The following is a 6,272-nucleotide window of genomic DNA, read 5'->3' as shown; positions in this document are numbered from 1 at the left end:
TACTTCTATGGCTGTATGGAAAACTTTGATAATTTTATCAACAATGTTCTTAGGTGATCTTCTAGCAAATTCCTTCAGAAAGGAATCCTATTTCCTGTAAAAAATCTCAGCGTCCAGGGGCTAGTTTTCCCTAATATGAATATTTGGAAAACTTCACATTAATTTGATTGACAGCATAATTTCTTTGGTAACCTTATACCAAATTCCTTCAAGCCATTTTGGTCTGTTAAAAACATAACTGCCTGGACTTTATGGAACACTTTAAAAATCTCCTATGAAACTGTTGGCTTGATTTGAAAATAATTTCATAGCAATATTCTTAAGGTGATCCTTTTCAGTTTTCAATTTTTTTTCAAACAATTCTGTTGTATCGAAAAGTGGTTGCTAGGGGTAAGCGCTAGTTTTCTCGATATGACTATTTGGAAAACTTTGAAGATCTCGGCTGAAAGCTCTGATTTTGAAATAATGTCACAGCACTGTTTCTTGTTCCAAAATAACTCAGTCCAGCAGCAAATGTCAAGGTGAGCAGTCTAGGGTCATCATGGCCCTCTTGTTTCATTTCTATACAAAATAAATGATATTGTTTGTTTTTAGTAACACTACGCCTGAGTATGGCACCTAGATCATAATCTGTATGCTCTCAAGGATTGGAATTACAGTCTTAGTAATGGAAACAATAAGTTTTATGTCATGTCTTTCATTTATAAAACACCCACATAATTTTAGCCATCCTTACTGAGTGCAAAAGATAAATTAATGTTCTCATTCTTTTTTCACATTCTGTAGAATGGGATTTGCTGATTTAGCATCAACTGTAAATTGTTAGAAAAATATTGGAGAACTGTCTGTAAATGTTTTATTGTTTTTCTGTCCTTGAGATGAATAGATTTCCCAAACAGAAACTATATTAAGGGGCTGTGTGGGCGTGTTTTATTATCAGATGTTTATTGTCTAGATCAATACAAGCTTTGCATGACTTTCTATCTCTTTTTATAAGTTGTTGATAAATCGTTTGTCTGGTCAGACTTATCAGATAGTAGTCTGAAGAAATTATTCGCTTGTTTAAACCCAATTAAAGACACACTGATGAACAAGTTTTCAAAGCATTTCAGCTCTTCTGAGTCAACAAGGAGGGTAGAAGCATACTGTAGGATAATCTTGTTGTTCTAAGATCTTGTCTGATTCTTATTATATAATAGTCACATCTTTCCGTGACACAAAGGAATTACCTTTGAAAATGTATGCTTGCAGCATCCATTAACTTTTCTTGGTATCCATCATTGAAGTTTTTTTCTCTTTCTCCAGAATTTTACATGTTAGGCACATGCTCTGTAGATCTGCATCTTCATTACCTAAATGTTCTTGTTTCAGAATTCTAAAATTTTAACCTCAAACCTGTTGGCTCATAAGGAAAATGAATAGCAAGTCCCATAACTCTGACTGCTTTTAGCTCAACTATATATATGGAGAGCTAACCTACTCAACCCGGCGCCAGAGTCGGTGACCACACCTTGGTTAAAGTTTTGATTCACACTTTCACTTTGTCAGTGTTATTACTTGATGGATTTGCTTCAAACTTTAAATACTTATTCCTCATTATCACGGCCAACATCATATGACACAATGACCAGGACTCTGGCACCAATACTTCATGAGTTATTTCCCTTTCGACATAGAATTTCTGGTTAAAGTTTTGATGCACTTTCACTCTAAATGACTTATTACGGAATGGATTTGACTCAGACTTTAAATAGTTATTCCACATCATCAACAACATCAGATGACACAAGGTCCATAACTCTGGCACCAATATTTCATGAATTATGCCCCCTTTTTACTTATAATTTGAGTTTTTGTTTACTGTGTAGAGGCAGCATTTTCTACCACTACTGTATTGCACCATCACTAATGCGTTAGCTCCACCACTTCTAAAAAATACTGGCATATTTCTTTTTAAAGGAGATTTTATAAACTCAAATGCATCATACACATTTAGACCATTAAAATTGCAAGGGCGATAATGTTCATATACATTTTTAATTTGTCTTATTATCAAAGTATAGTTGGAATACAGACATATATCAAAATGTACTGTTACATAGGTCTTTATCAGGAGAAAAGCTCTTGACACTATAATTTACATAATATTTGACTGAAATTACATTCAACCTGTAGTGAAAGTGTTCTCACATGGCACTACATTCTCTAGTTTTTGAAATAAGTTATATCAATAAAAATATAAGACAGAATGTAAATCCTTACAATTTGAAACACCAGCCCACCAAAAATGTCAACAGTGCCTTTCCTAAAATATCACCATGTTTTGATGGTGGAGCTGGGGTATATAGTTGCGGTGTATTACAGATATTAAATTAAACATGGTATATATTATTAAGTGGGTGGTGATGAGATGTTTTGTAGAATGCAACAATGTTCACTGCCTTCCCAACATGTATAATGTATGAACTGAGTTAGCATCATTTGGGCTTAAAGGTTTTCACTCATGCTTGCAAGTAACACCCTGTTTTGTATTGAAGGTTGAAATTTAGTCCTACTTCGTTGTCATCAACTTAACCAGGTTTTTGTTAAGGCGATTTCACATTTACACAAAACTGAAACCAAAAGTAAACTGAAAAAAATAGTTTGCATTATTTCACAAATATGCCAAACTTGAACCAAAAAAATATGAAATGAAATCTGTAAGAAAGCATTCACAAACTGAAATCCTTTTTGGTACAGTTAGATTATAAAATTTGGTCAGAAATATAGAAAAAGGTCATGTTTTTCTACAAGTTAGTGGATATACTCATTTTTGCCCAGAGATAAGGATCAGAATTTAGCATGTAACAAGTGAAAGCCCAAGCCAGTTAAGAAAAAAAAATGGCAGAAGTTTGGGCTAAGCCTCAGTTTGGTATATCGTATCAAAGAAATGGACTTTAGTGACACTTATAATGATCCACCAAGATTAGTTTAAAAAAGACACATTTTACAGTAACACCTATTACAAAAAATGAAAATTGCAGTATGACTACTTGTAACATATATATATGTAGTTTAATAGTTTTGTAATTTCTGTACACTATTCCTTAATTTGATATGTATAGAGTTTTTTCCCATTTTTCCTATTTCTATTTATACTCGTCTTTGATCAATTACACGTATGATCTGATTATCCAGTTTTCCGAGATAGAAAATTAGAAATTTGTCAGATAAGAAACGGTCTCAGATGTTTCCTTGATCGCCTGTTTTGCCATATATAGAGACATTAACTTTTGACATTTAATTTTTCTGTCTAAGGATGCTGTATAGCTGGTTGTCTTGGTATGAAAACAACGCTACATCTAAAAATCAATAGCTTAGGCTCCTAAGATAAATAGTAATCAAGAAAAATGTGCCAATGAACTCAATGTAATATTATTCCCATTGCGTCATTAACCGAGATACTTGAAACTAAAGGCGCTGATTTATTTGAAATTGTAACTGCACTTTTGTAAATTAAGGGAATTTAAGCACTAACTTGATAAAAAAAAGCCCTTTGTATCTACATACAACTACATACATCTACCCTAAGACAGGGTCTAGCTGTCCAAATTACTCAAGTTAGGGAAAGAGATAAGCTATTAGAAGCATCTACATGTAGAACTATTATAATTATCGAAGGAAAAGAGGTTCTAGGTTGCCCACTTATACATTGAGATGGATGAAGTTGTAGGTAATTTATAATTAGATCATTTATGGGATTATTCAGGTCAAGTAGAAAAATATGTTTACTAAATTATTAATGAAAAAGGAAAATATTTACCCAACTCTATTTTCTTAAAATGGTTTCTGGTCTCAAAAAGGACTGATTTTTATGGAATTTCTATGTCTTTCGTTAAAGTTTTATGCACCATCCATTATGGGAAGTCAGGTTTGGGGCATCTAGTGTTACCCTTGTTCATGCGTGTGTCAAAAAATCTTTGTAATTTTTTGTCTGCACTATCGTTTTTTATGCCTGTTACTATGGATATTCAAACAACTTTCTACAAAATATTTACCATAAAGACACTACATGTCCTGTATAAGATTTTTACCCCTGGGTATTTAGAGGTCAAGGTCACACTTACAGGTCAAAGAATGAAGGTCATGTTTCTCTTTTCAGCTCATTTGATAACAAAGTTCTTGATTTGAGCTATTATGGTCATTTTTCGCCTGTCGTCTATCTGACTTAACATTCTAGTGATCAGAATATTTTGCCAGTCTAAATAAAGACTGGTCAGAATGTTACCCTGAACAAGTTTTGTTTATTACTTGGTCATCTTGGAGCAAACACTAGGTTACTAGGTCATTTTATTGGAAAATCTTGTTAACAGTGTAGAGGCCATATTATCTCCTGATCTTCATAAAACTTAGTCAAGATGTTTGTCTCTATGAAATCTACATCAAGTTTAGTTTAAAACTGGGTAACATGAGGTCAAAAACTTGGTCACTTGCGGTCAAATCATAGAAAATCTTTTTAAGGTTTCGATGGAGGCCTTGAGAAACAAAAATCAAACAACACCAAATCATAGAAAGAAAGAGTTGTTTGACATGAAAATTGAACAGCATGTAAAACATGTATATTACTTTACGAAACAAGTGTCAGTAAACTGATATAAACATTGAATTCCGGAAAAGGGCTGCCTAAAGGGGCTCCACTTCCGGACAGTTAAACGCCTTTAAAAACTCACCATTTTCAAAGAACTGTTACACATGTTTGTTTTGATGCATTTGCAATAGCGTGCGAGTGGTGAAATTTCACGTAACAAGGTGGAACATAGTTTTCAGCAATTGTTTATCTTTTTTTCTTTACAAATGGCATTCATTTTCAAAGGGAGACAACTTTTTCTCAAAGATTACTTAAAATAATCGAAAAAAGTTGTTTCCCTTTGAAAATGAATGCCATTTGTACTTAAAATAATCGGGAACAGTTGTCTCCCTTTGAAAATGAATACCATATGTAAAGAAATAATGATAAACAATTGCTGAAAACTGTGTTCCACTTTGTTATGCGAAATTTCACCACTCGCACGCTATTGCAAATGCATCAAAACGAACACGTGTAACTGTTCTTTGAAAATGGTGAGTTTTTAAAGGCGTTTAACTGTCCGGAAGTGGAGCCCCTTTAGGCAGCCCTTTTCCGGAATTCAATGTTTATATCAGTATACTGACACTTGTTTCGTAAAGTAATATACATGTTTTACATGCTGTTCAATTTTCATGTCAAACAACTCTTTCTTTCTATGATTTGGTGATGTTTGATTTTTGTTTCTCAAGGCCTCCATCGAAACCTTAACACTGTAGAGGGCACATTTTCTACTTGATCTTCATATGTCTTTGTGAGAATGTTTGTCTCTATGAAATCTAGGTCAGTTTAAAAGTTTGTTACATGAGGTAAACCTCTGGTCAAGTCTTAGAAAAACTATGTTAACACTCTATAAGTCACTAAATTTTCCATTTGATCTTTGTGAAAAATTGTCAGAATGTTTGGTCAAAAACTAGAAACAAGGTCAAATCATTAGAAAAAAATTAACACTCCAGAGTTTCTTTGTTATATATGATTGTCAGAATGTTTGCCTCTGTAAAAAGGTAGGCCAGGTTCAAAATTGGGCTACTTGAGGTGTTCAACTTAGGTTTTAAACAAGGTAATTTGGTCAAATCTTAGAAAACTCATTGACATTCAGGAGACCCCTAGCTCAAAGGTCAAGGTCTCACTTAGAAGTCAAGCATTTGTTGTGCGTTTTATTCAACCTGGCGGACGGAGTTTATCTCTGAGTTACGCAAATAATGGTAATCTCAAAACACAGCAAAGTAGGTAGAGCAATATAATTGTTTAATTCCATACTCAAGGACTAAAATTCAATGCTACATTGGTTACAATGTAAGGTAGATGGCCACTGAATAAAAAATCAGGTTGCCGAATATACTACATATCATGCACAATAATGCAGTGGACCGTTGCGAACCCTGCCCTGCCAGGTCGATTAAAACGCACAATACAAAAATTTTCCTGTATGGACAATCACTTTTGTATTTTTGTACACTGATAGATATTCAAATAACTTTACACTTAGAGGTCAAAAGTATTATGTCATTAGCTCCACTATTCGGAGAATAGGGGGGGCTATTCTGCTCGCCCTGGCGTCGGTGTTGGTATCGATATCTGCATCGGCGTGAGCTTTCTTGGTTAAAGTTTTTCGGCAACCTTTGTTTTTCTGTCATATCTTTGTTACTATTGCTTATATCTTACAGTA

The sequence above is a fragment of the Mercenaria mercenaria genome, chromosome 1, assembly GCF_021730395.1.
Source record: "Mercenaria mercenaria strain notata chromosome 1, MADL_Memer_1, whole genome shotgun sequence".
NCBI lineage: Eukaryota > Metazoa > Mollusca > Bivalvia > Venerida > Veneridae > Mercenaria > Mercenaria mercenaria.
This window is presented reverse-complemented; position numbering follows the sequence as displayed.